The sequence below is a fragment of the Urocitellus parryii genome, chromosome 11 (genome assembly GCF_045843805.1).
Source record: "Urocitellus parryii isolate mUroPar1 chromosome 11, mUroPar1.hap1, whole genome shotgun sequence".
NCBI classification, from domain to species: Eukaryota; Metazoa; Chordata; class Mammalia; order Rodentia; family Sciuridae; genus Urocitellus; species Urocitellus parryii.
In genome coordinates, this window is record NC_135541.1 from 60,209,644 (window position 1) to 60,223,096 (window position 13,453).

The window sequence follows — 13,453 nt, forward strand, 5'->3', positions numbered from 1 at the left end:
CCTAATAAACAACTTCCTCCAGCCATACCTTACCTGTCTCTGGTTACTATCCAGTTAATCCCATCAGGATTAATTCACTGATTAGAATAAAGTTATAATCCAGTCATTTCTCCTCCAAACCTTCTTGCATTATCTCACAGATGAGTTTTTGAGGGACACTACATCTAAACCATAATATTCAACTCCTGGCCCCCCAAAGCTCACACTCATCTGACAATGCAAAACACATTTAGTCAATTCCCAAGAGTCCCTATGTCTCAACAGTTCTGAGATCACTCAAAGTTCAAGTCAAAAGTCTTCCATAAAGTTCAAGGAAATCTCACATTGTGACTTCTGGTAAAATTAAGAGCAACTTACAAGTGTCCAACATATAAAGGTACAGAGTAAACATTTCTATTCACAAAATTAAGGGCATAGAAAGAAAGGATGGGACCAAAGCAAGACCAAAATCCAGCTGGACAAACAAGTCCTATAGCTGTATGTTCAGCATCTGGAGCACATGACATCCTGATGTTCTCTCCAAAGGTCTTTTGTAGCTCTGCCCCGGTGGCCTTGTTTGTTGCAGCCCACCACGAGGCCTTTCTGTTGGCTTGTTCAATTTCTACAGTTTTCCTGGGATGATGTCCTACCTTACTGGCATTTTTTAATCTCAGGAGAATCCACTGCAGCTTCAGCTCTCTCCTCACTTCTCCACACTTTGACTTCTCAGGGGGTGTCCTCAGGGACTCCAACCCTATTGCACTTTGCCTGGCCCCTCAGGCCTTCCTTTAAAATCTTGGTGGGAGCCTCCATGAACTCCTAACTCCAGCATCCTGGTCTTGCCAGTGCCTAAGATGGCCTCTTATTGTCTCTGAAAAAAAAAATCTTTAGCATTTCTTTAGTGGCAGTAATGTCATTAACAAAGGCAACTTTCTTAGCTCTAGTTTTACTGGGCCTTTCAAGTTCACGTTTTCCAATTCTTTCTGCTTCTGCTTTCTTCTTCTGATTATCAAAATAAATTTGGCTAAAAACCACCAGCAATATCCATGCCACTGCCTGAATGCTATGCTGTCTAGAAGTTTCTTCAAGCAGATTAAGAAATCCATTGCTTTTAAAATCAGCTTCACAGAAAAATCTAAGGCAGGGGCAAAATTCAGACAACTTCTCAGCCAGAACATAGTATGAATGGCCTCTAGGCCAAATACCAAGAGTGTCTTCCTTTTCCTATAGACCCTCTTAAGCTGTCTTCGCTGTCCATGGGCCTATTGGTATTCTAGTCTTCGGAGCTCCCACCAGAATTGGCCATTAAGCTCTGCTTACAATAATAATTTGGATTTATAAGTTATCTAACTAAAAGATAAACACTTCCAGATTGAATGTAAGAGTAATAATAAAATCTCTAGATGCTTATAAAAAAACAAACAAAAAACAACAACAAAACACATTTGAAAATTAAAAAGGAAAGCAATAAAGAGGTTTTTATCAAGGAAACCTTGGGGACCCTGTGATCATTTGTCAAGTCTGTGCTTTTTGCTGTTCCCCTTATTCTCTTTAGAAGAAGGCATCTGGGCAATGAGAAAACAGCCCACGATTAAGCAATGCTTCCATTTCTAGGGCACTGGACCTTATTATTGGACTGATTCAACTCACAGGAGGGACACCTTTTTGTCACTGAGAAAAAGGCACTATAAGTAATAGCCAGGAGATTCACTAAAATCATGAGACACTCCAATTGACTTCCGGTACTTTGGTGTTAATGTAAAATTTACCATTTGTCTAAAGTTTAAAGCATAAATAACATGACTCTTAATGTTCTTACTCCCCACATTCCAATATCAGATACACTCCAGTCTTTGTAGTCTTCAAAAGGTTGATGATAGAAGTTATTCTGGAGGATTGTTTACTGAACAAAAATCTTGGGAAAGAAAAAATGATGACTTTCAAGGACAACACAGAGAGGCAGATGAAAGACCAGCGTGCTTCATCATCTTCTGTGATGCACAGGAGGGAGGGACACTTCTCTCCAATACAAGAACTGCTTCTTCCAGACTTTTGATAAAAGCAAAGGGAAGAACTGGCAGAGGTGATGGGGAGTGTGGTAAACAGAAATATGCATTTCACTATGTGGTGCAACAGTTACCTATGGAATTTGCTGGTTAGGGTGACAAAAGGTAGCCTGACCTGAAGCATCTTGACTACTGTCCTTCCTAGAGTCACTTGAAATCAGAAATGCCTGGTTGATGTCAGTGGATCATTTCTGCCACAGCTGAAGGGGAAAAACTGGAGCCTATGCTTGGAGTTCCAGGCCCAGGGACTCTATTGGTAGACCTTCACAGAACTCCTAACTATATCTGACACAGAGGCTTGCATTTGGACCCAGTCTCAGCAGGGAGCAACAACCAGCAACATTTTCAAGATACTGCCAGCATTCTTTAAGTGAAGCACTGATAGTTTGCTATTCTTAATGGTAATTTTATGAATTTTAAAGTCATGACCCATCTTTTCCATTAAATATCTTAGTGACAATTATCTTAAATAGAATTATTTAAAGGCATGAGTAGTTGGTAATGATATGCAGAAAAAAGATATTAATAGTTTAGTTCTATTATAAATTTATCTATATTTTAGGAATATGATTCTTAATCAGCAATTTCTAGACATGACTGGGTGATGAGACCCAAGATCACAATGCCAGTAGTACTGCACTTGGATAACATCAGAAGTGATTTCCCATGCTGGTTATATGGCTTAAACTTAAAACTCTTTCATGTTATTGGAAGGTGAAAAGACCATAATGTGCTTTTAACAAAAAGGAAAACTTAAGAGCTAAAACCACTCAAAAGTTCTGCCAGTTTTATCTAATAAGATATTTTTTCTTTTTTGTTTTGTTTTGTTATTCTTTTTTGGTATTAAGTTAGGCAGGTTCAGATTACTAATTTGGGAAGAATTTCTAAGATATTTCCTGCCAGGACCTTACAAATTTTCTGTTTGCATTTCTTCTCTTACCTCCTAATCTCTATCCATTTTATTAACTCTTGCTCATTTCCTTCCCAAACCCAAAGCAATACCATCTTTTAAAAAACATTCCCTAGCCACCTTAAACACACTAGTTTTTCTAATTTACACTTTTCTAGTACAATGTCTTTATTTATTTTATTTTATTTTTTTGGTATGAGGATTGAACCCAGGGGTGCCTAACCTCTAGGCCACATCCCAGTGTTACTGCTGTTTACCAGTGACGAGTCCTTGCTTCCCTGAATGCTGAAGTACAACACCAGAGAAGCACGCCTAGGCAAGTTTAGAGTGGAAAGTAGAAGCTTTATTAAAGGACAGTAGAGAAGACTTCTCCCAGGAGGAAGAAGGGGACCCAAAACATGGAATCCATGGAAGGGGGAGGTCTTCCCTCTTTTATAGCTAAGGTCTATTTTCAGCTTTCCGGCATTCCTGTCCTTTGTTCTCTGTTATCTTGCAGTTATGGAATGTAGGTGGGAAGGCCCAAAGGGTGGGGGACAGGTGGGTTGAGGGAGTAATCTGGTCAGGGAGTGCTTTTGGATTAGCATCTCCATGTTTTCTGGGAGCTGCTTCATTATCATTTCCTTGGGATGGGCTCCAGGCCTTAGGGACATTTTTAATTTCCTCAAGTGCTGCTCTGGTTTCCTGGATTCCATTCTCAATAATGGCCTCCATTTTATTCATCTTCGTTTTACTTGATATTAGACCCTATTTACCTAACTACACTAACTACCTATCTTTACATCTGGCTTCACCAGCCCTTTTTAAATTTAATTTTGTTTAAATTAATTTTATTAATTTTATTTTATTTTGTTTTGAGGCAGGGTCTCTCTTAGTTGCTTAGGACCTCTCTAAATTGTAAGGCTGGCTTTGAACTCAAGATCCTCCTGCCTAAGCCTCCAGAGCCATTGGGATTATAGGCATGCAGCACCACATCCGGCTACACAATGTCTTCTTACTGTCTTTTTCTCTCAGTATACAGTTACCTCTGTGTGATTTGTTGATAAATATGTCACCATGTAAGGGTCCAGCGAAGCATTGGAGGAAGAGACCACACAAGAGACTGGCTTCATGCAATTGGCAGAAGGGGATTTATTAAACCAGCATGCTGGGGCTCCGTGCCCACTCAAGAAAGGAGAGCAGCCCAGAGCCCAGAGCAGAGGTCAAGCCGAGCTTAAGTACACTTTTTGGGGAGAGCAGGGGGCTTTGCATGCATCAGAACAAATCATCATGAGGCGCGGGAAAATTGAACAACAACTCTGAGACATGATTAGTACATTCATTGGCGGGAACAGACTGGGCAGGGGTGATTGGTCACTTCTAAGCGGGGTATACATTCAAACTGATTGGTTTTAGGGCCTAAAGGACTACGTGACATACTACACAGAATCGCAGGTTATTAGACAACCAGTGGAAACAGTGGGGATATTTACTGGGCACTTCCAGTATTGTCCTAACAGCTACAGGGATTACAGGTTTTGGGGGTAGCAGAGGAATTTTAACAATACCTGGTCCTTCACTTTTTAACTCAGGCCCTGAAGCTTGGAAACTTTACAATGCCCGGTCTTTTACACTTTAACTCAGGCTTTGCAGTTTAGAATCAGCTTAGAAATTTTACCTTTACAACCACAGCAAATGTAAATTAATGTTATGTGGAGAAAGTGTCTGTTTTTGCAGCTAATCATATCTACATTAGGTCATTCGTTAGCTCAGTTCCTGATAATACATATTTGTTAAACAAAGTTCCTAGATAAATGGATTAAATGAGGCTCTGGTATGTATTCATGTTGCTATTAGACACATGCACCCATCTCATGCATTCTCCATAGCATGTAGTAACATCTCAAAAAAATGCTTTTGGATTGGTGGATTTGACTTTTGATCTCTGCTCTGCTCTTTTGGCATTTGGTTCAATATATTTTTGTTTTCCATCAGCTTTGCTAAAGTTAAATGGACAAATAAAGATAGCAGATATTTGCAGTGTACACTGTGATGTTTTGATATATATATATACAAGCACATACGCACTTTGAAATGAATAAATAGGGGAGATTAACATGTACATCACCTCAGACATGTATTTTTTGTGGTGAGAACATTTAAGACTAAGCTTGTAGCAATTTTGTTTTAAGTATACAAAAATTATTAACTATAGTCACTATGATGTGGAATAGATCTCCAGCACATATTCATCCTAACAGAAATGTGCTAAACTTGTACTATCTGAACAGTATCTCTCCATCCCCACCTCCATTCTAGCTCATGGTAATCATCATTCTCTTTGCTTCTATATTCAACTCCTTTCAGAGTCCACATGGAAACAAGATTATGTAATATTTGGCTCTCTGCATTCATTTCACTTTAGCATAATTTCCCACATATTCATCTATGTCACATATAAATCTCCTTTTTAGATTTTTGTTTTTGTTTTTTTCCTTACAGCTTCAGATCAGTCTTCAATCCATTGTGAACTTGTTTTCTATATACTGTGAGATAAGGGTCCAATTTTATTCCTCTGCATGTTGATGCAGTTTTCCTCGCATTATTTATTGAAAAATCTATTTTTTCTCTCTGTATGTTCTTGGCACTCCTTTTGAAAATTAATTCACCATAAATGAATAAATTTATTTCTGGATGTTAAATTCTGTTCCATTGGGCAACATGTGTATTTTAATGTCAGTGTCAGGTTCTATTGATTGTGAGAGCTTTGTAGGATATTTTGAAATCACCTTGTGTGACTCAGAGTCTTTTGTGGTTCTATATGAACTTTAGGATGGTTTCCTCTTTCGGAGAAAAAAAAATGCCTTTCAAATTATGACTGTGATTTCATTGAATCTGTAGTTGGGTTGAGTATATGGACACTAATAATATTGATTCTTCTAATTCTTGAACTCAGAATACTTTCCCATTTATGTGTGACTTCTCAATTTCTGTATTTATTTTTATTAAAATTTTATTGTTTTCTTTTTCGGTGTTTTTTACTTCATTTTCTATTTATTTATTTTTTCCATGTTGAGGATCTTTCAGCTCTTTGTTATATATATATATATATATATATATATATATATATATATATATATATATATATATATCAGCCTCTACTTCAGAGCAAAGCCTGTCCAAGGAAGGGACATGACCTTAGTCCTTGGAAAAACCCACAGAGCACTCCTAAGCACATTCCCACACTGCTAAGTTGTTTATCTACAAATAACAGGAGAGATCTGCTGCGCCAGGTGTCCCTGACTCAGTCAGGCTAGGTGGGGATCCATAGCAGCCCCCTAGCAGCCACCAATCAGCATGAGACAGGGAAATACCTGGGATGCCAGATGACCCTCCCAGTGGTTTATGGTGGTTGATAAGAAGTTGGGAAACCATGTAGTTCAGCACGTACACCCCTCTTGGCTCAAACCAATCAGTTCAAATGAATACCCCTTTTGTACTGACCAATCACCCCTACCCAACTTGTTCCCACCAGTGAATGTGCTAATCATGTTTTAGAGTTGTTATTTGATTTTCCCGCGGTGTATGATGATTTGCTAAGGGATGCTATTATGTATGTAAAGTCCCTGCCATCTCCAAAGAATGTATAAAACTGCTGCAAACCCTGGGCTTGGGGCCTCTCAGTGTCACCAGTTGCTGTGTGTGCGTGCGGAGGACTGAGCTAGCTCGAAATAAACACCCCTTTGCTGCTTACATGGATCTTGGGTCTCTGGTGGTCTTTGGGGGTCCCGAATTCCAGCATAACAATATATATAAAGTATTTTTTATTCATGATATTATAAAAGTAATGTTCTGTATTTCTTTTTTGAATATTTCATTATCAGAGTATGGAAATATTGTTTATTGTTTGTGTGTTGATTTTATATCCTGCAATTTTAATTAGTTAAGCAATATTCCCTCTGCTTCAAATTTTCAGAAGAATTTGAAAAGGATTTAGGTTAATTCCTTAAGTAGTTGGTGGGATTGATCAGTAAAGCTATTCAATTCTTATCTTTTCTTTCTTGGGAGGTTTTTTATACCTGATACAATTTGTTTACTCAATATCTGGTCTGTTCAGATTTTCCATTTCTTCATAAATTGGTTTTCTAAGTTGTATGTTTTTAAAGATTTATGTTTCTTTTATATTATCAAATTTCTTGGTATACTTATTTGTAGTTTTTTCATACTTTGTATTTCTGTAGTGTCAATTATAATCTCTTCTCTTCCTTTTGTAATTTTATGTAATTTAATCTTATCTATCTTTTCCTTAATCTCACTAAGGTTTGGTCAATTTTATTTAACTCTTGAAAAAGTGGTCTATAGGGGCTGGCTTGGAACTTGGAGCCTTGATCTGGCTTTGAGCATAGGTCTATTGAGAATAGAATGCACGCTGAGGTTTACCCTGGCACTATGGTGGGACTGGAGGCTGGGTCCATGGACAACAGCTTACCTCTAGTGTCTGCTGGTTAGGCCTAATCCCTGGTTCTGCTGGAACATGGGGTTGCAGAGACTGGCCAGAAGACTAGGGCTAAGGTCCTGGCCTGGAAGCTGTGGGTAGGAAGGCCACCAGTTACAAGGTTTCACTGAGGCAAGCCTAATTCTCAGATCCACAGCAAATTAGATTTTCACTTCACTTTGCCTTTTTGTACAGCATTTCTCTTTCTTTGAGCCTACTGCCTTGGCTAATATGAAATTGTCCTTTCTCTATCTATGCATCTTTGCTTATCAATGTGCGATACACAAATCCTATAATTTGTCACCCAGATTCCTTAGCTCCTTGAAGTTATTTTTGCATGGAGCATTGTTTACATTACATTTTTAATTGATTGATATAATTGTTTAAATTCATGAATATATTACCAAAAATTCTAAGTTTGAAAAGGCCATATGACATCCTGATACTCCAAGGTAAGTACATAATTCATATTTATTGCTGGTTTAAATTGAAAGATCATGGGGGGTTTTTTGTTTTATTTATTTATTTTTTTACCTCCATTTTTTTTTTCTTCTATAATTCCAAGTTTTCTACCATGTGCATGAATTATTTTAACAAATAAAAAACACAACATAAAAAAATGCTTCTGAATTTGACCTTATGAATCTTATAAGATGAATGTTATTATTTTTTTTAATCTCAGTTTTCATTCTCATTCTCTTTGTACCCACTATAAAACAAGGAAGTTTGGCTATAGAAAGTATGTTACATCTAGACTATAGCAGCTTTTAGAACTATTAAAGTTAAAATAAATGAATAGATGCAAAATAAATGTGGTACTTAAAAATCCATGTTTTGATCTGAAGTCAACAGTTTCTGCTTTTACAGGCAGTTAGGTGTAAGAACTGAAGTTTTTCTGCATTTGATTCTCTCATGCATAAAATTTTTGTTTTAATATTCATTCATCTTAGCACTAAAATACAATCAAATAAACATCATTCATTTTCACCATAAACTTTAAATAATACAAAGATATTCATAAGATATATTTCATAGCTGTACTGAAAATGCCTGACATTTTGCAAGTAAAATATAATATTGAATATAAATTATATTTCTGCTTATGTTGTACTTGAAATATTCATAATATTCATTTTGTAAATATAATATACAGTACAAGAAAATGACAATATTGTAATTGAACTTCTATGAAAAATCTTGCCACTGAAAATTTTACATGAAATCAATCTTGTCTAAAATTTACTGGGGGTTAGGAAGACTAATTTGCTGATCTTCTTTCTTATTCTGGGAAGTGTATTATGAAAGAGATTACTGTCATTTCTTGATTTCACTTTAATCAATAACTTGGGTTAAAAGTATAGCATACTTACAAACAAATATCCTTTACCCTTTATAGACCTCAACATGCTATGAATAAACTCATAGAAATAATATTATGTAGTGTTCTCTATTAGATTGCTATATATTGTAATTGAATTTTAAATAGATTGTTGCATATTGTATGAAATACTATAATATGTATCTAAAACTTGTGTAAGTTATCATTTTGAAGAATACATCATTGCTATACAAATATCTCTGATCATTAATGGTACCATAAAATAATGAAAATATAATCATAATGTTGCCTTTAAGTGAGTAATAGACTAAAATGAACCTTTGGTGCAAAAAATATAAAATTGTTTAGGAGACAAATGATTCAAGTGTGTTGGGCAATTAAAATAAAGCCAAATTAAATAAGATTTTCAATATCTTTCTTTGCTGTTAATAACCACTGTCCCTGAAAAAGCATGACTTCTAGGTGATAAGTATGTATAAATTATCCATATCTGATTGGCAGATGTTAATTTTTCTCAACTCAATAACTTAGACAATACCAGCAATACACATGCTCTGAATTTCTTTGCTGTTTTGCAGAAGAAAATCTCTTGAAAAAAATTTAAAAAACAAGACAGATTTTAAAAAATTAAAACCAGCCTATAGAATTAGAATATCTTAGTAGGATTCCAACATTATCAAGATTATCGATAATCCAGCATTTCATATTTTTTCTAATGCTTTGCAAATAAAATGTCAAAGTGATCAAAATCATTCCACTTCTAAACACTACATTATCTTCCCAAATTTAATGGTTATGTTGAGAACACTTAATTGGGAGGAATGTAGCATGTGGGACCTGGAAAAAAGAGAAATACAATTCATCTTGCCTAGATTTTTGAAGAAGCAACATGACTGTTCACTACTCTTGATTTCATAACATATATAAGAAAGAATTATTACAGTGGCCCATTACTCTACCAAGTCACAAAGAGTTCAAAGCAAGAGGTTATGAAATAATAACACCATAATTTACAATGGTCTTTTAAATCAGTTCATATTTTCATTAGGCTTAATACATGGCCCAATCAATTTATTTTTATGAATTGATGTAAAATATAAGACAATTAGGGCATATAATAGCAAATAAGACCAGAGTCTAGATTTTTAAAAACCGTCTAAATAGCCAAATACCATGATCTATGGTGTCATTTCTCTTACAATCCTATTTGCATGTAGATGAAACAAAAATTAGCTCACTAAAATTTGTAGTATCACAGGATGTTGACAGGCAAGAAGTCAGGTTGTATATTAACAGCTGCAACTCAAGAAAAAAGATACAAACAGGATGCTGGATGATCTCAACTGTCCATACATGCAATACAAAGACATCATTAGCTTTTTAAACTTTATTAAAATTCAGTTTCCCCTTCTAGAATTGTCTTTTGATTAGTAAGGCAGAGGATTCTCAGGTACTACGCAGTTAGGGAGGACAAGGTGTGATACTTAGTGAATAGAAACACAAGGATCCTTTGAATGTAACTTACTAAACTTTATAAAAGCTATTCAAAGGATGTACAGAGAACCCATATGCAAAAGGGTCAGGTTTCTAATAAAATGTCAATGTTTAACATTTAATCAAGAATTTAGAACTTCTTTTTCTAATTGGTAATACATAAAATGTGTGTGAGTTGATTTCTTCATCATCTATCTTCATCCTCTTACACTGAGAACCTTAAATAGCCAAATACCGTGACTTAGGGTGTTATTTATCTCTTCCAATCCTCTTTGCATGTAGATGAAACAAAAATTAGCTTACTAAAATTTGCAGTATCATAGAATGGCAAAACAGGCAAGAAACAAGCTCATTAGTTGAAGCAACTATTTTTTTACAGATGAGAAAATATAGTGTCTACCCAAAATGAATAATGCTAACAGTGTTTATGGGAGTAAATTGGTTTACCTGTAATGAATTTGTTTTTATTTAGCTATCAAATGGAATATAAATTACTTGCTAATGTAATGAAGTTGCAAGATAAAACTAAAAACAGAGACATCTTTCTGCCCGTTATTACATTATTAATTTGTTAAACATATAATTGAATAATTTTTCATTCGAAGTAGAAATCAGTGTGACTGGCAGAAGCTCCTTTTCTTGTATTCATTATATAGTGATAGCTAATTCAATTTTATCATATGTTTAAAATATCCCTAAAACAATACAGTATGTAAGCATTCAGTCCTTCTAAACAAATAACACTAAGATACTTGGTCATATTTGCAATCTAAGTAAGTGCATAAATGAGTGCAGAAAATTTTTAGAAATGATCTGCTTCTTTACCCATTCATGAAACTCTTGTGTTTAACAGTGTTTTGGAAGGAAGTAGAAATGTTTTGTTAGAGGAGGTTAAGAAAATTATTTGACTTTTAGAGGAAAAAATAATAAAAGAAAATTGGCTAGTGTTGGAGGAATTTTGTAACTTACCTTGTAATTTCAACTTGTAAGTTTTATTCTATGCTAATGAGACCATCCTTGGTAAGCTTAAGAACTTTTTTTTTTTTAAGAGAGAGTGAGAGAGAGAGAGAGAGAATTTTTTAATGTTTATTTATTTATTTATTTATTTAGTTTTTGGCGGACACAACATCTTTGTATGTGGTGCTGAGGAATGAACCTGGGCCACTCGCATGCCAGGCGAGAGTGCTACCACTTGAGCCACATCCCCAGCCCAAAGAACTTCTTAATTTTATAAAATCGATGTGCCAAGTGTTCTCCTGAGCATTTGAACTACAAAAGTACACAAAAGTGTGGGCCTCTGAACTAAAAGTAATAATGGAACAGAAAAACATTAGTTAATAACTAAATAAGTGACTACAGTAAGTTGTAAATACCTACAAATACATGTACATATTTGGAAATGATGATAATAAGCAATATCTGCAGCTATGAAATGGTACAACTGGTAAGGATTGGCTTCATTTATGGGGGGCAGGGAAAACAGATTTGAATGCATTTTATCAGCAAAGAAAGGGAAGTGTGGCAGCTTCTACACAGAGACTTACCAGTGCAAACTTGGAAGTTGTGAGGAAAGTTTGCACCTTGAAGAATATATAAAAATACTCTGTGTGAAATAATGAACTAACAATTACAGCTAAAATAAAAGGAAAATAACTTTTATATCTCTAAATAAATAAGATATTATTGATCAAATAAATAGGTGCTTTTATTACCTCAATTTTGCCAAATCTCCCCCTGCCATTATTTTTTTAACCTTCTTTTGCTATATGTCAAATTCAGATTCCATATATCCCAGTATGGACTTAGGGAAGTGGACCATTATTTCTCTAATAAAGATGCACACATTGTCTGATAAATCAGATTCTTTCTTTACAGAAAGATTCTAACAAAAGTTTTGTTTCTTGGAAATACAACATGCAAAAACCCCAAAAGTTCTGCACATAATATATGGGTACATTTTCTGGTTTTTGTTTGTTTTACTCACATTATTTTTGACATATACATTATTCAGAAGGAAAATTTGAGGACTGGATCTATATTGTGCTTATTCGATCATAAATGTATCTCATTTCCTTTGTTTATTCTGCAAACCAGGAATATCCAGAAGGAAAAATATATTTATTTAGAATAGCGATCTTCAAAAATACATAATGAGGCACTGGCATTGTGGCTCAGTGGTAGAGTGCATTTTATCATGTGTGATGCTTGATTCTCAGTACCACATCAATAAGTCAATAAAGGTATTTTGTCCATCTACAACTAAAATATATTAAAAACAAAACAAACACAAAACAAACTGAGTATGAGCTTGTTATACTTTGTGCCCATGCTGTGTTCATAAACATTATTAGGTGTAGCTAGCATCTGGCAAGCAGCAAGGCAACTCTGTGTACCTCAGAGGGATGGGTATGGCAATCAACAAATGTTCTCATTACAGAAAGGGATGCTTTTGGAATACCCTTTAAGAGGACCATCCTGTGTCCTTCTTACCCCTCCAGGAACAGAAATCTCATACCTTAAAAGAAAACATTTCCATATTTGGACAACTAAGTGCTGATATTGGTCTAAACTCTGTGTTCCTGTCTTTGGCCCAAAGGTAAATTCAGCTTCTCTGTAGTATAACCATTACAGGACTTGGAGACTATTCTCAAGTTCTTTCACTTCATTGCCCTTGACTCATTTATATGCCCTTTTCTTAAAGATGCACTGTTTATATCCATCTTTACTTATTTACCTGCATAATATATATTCTGTGTTTGTTAAGTGTCCTCAGAAGTGTTATATATAAAGTCATTGGAACTAAAAGTATGATTAGGAATAGCGAATTATATTGGGGAAAGAGCCAAAACAACAACAAAATGAAGGCAACATCACAAACAATGGTAGGTTAGTTTAAATTTATCAAGCATTTATATATCAGCTGGGAATTCAAAAAATATGAACAAAGCACATTTTTTCCTCAACAGTTTAGTGTTTAAATTAGAATGAAATGTATGTAAAACATTTGAACTCCTTGTATATTTTCTAAAAAAGAAATAATAATACCTTCTGATGTTGTTACTTGTTTTTAATGAATTAATTAATTCATATCCTCAAATCTAGTTCCCTGCAGAGTTCCAAAATAATGTAAAAAAATCATTTTCATGATTTCTTTTTTTATTCTCAATATTTGCCATGCTAAAATTTCGCTGCCT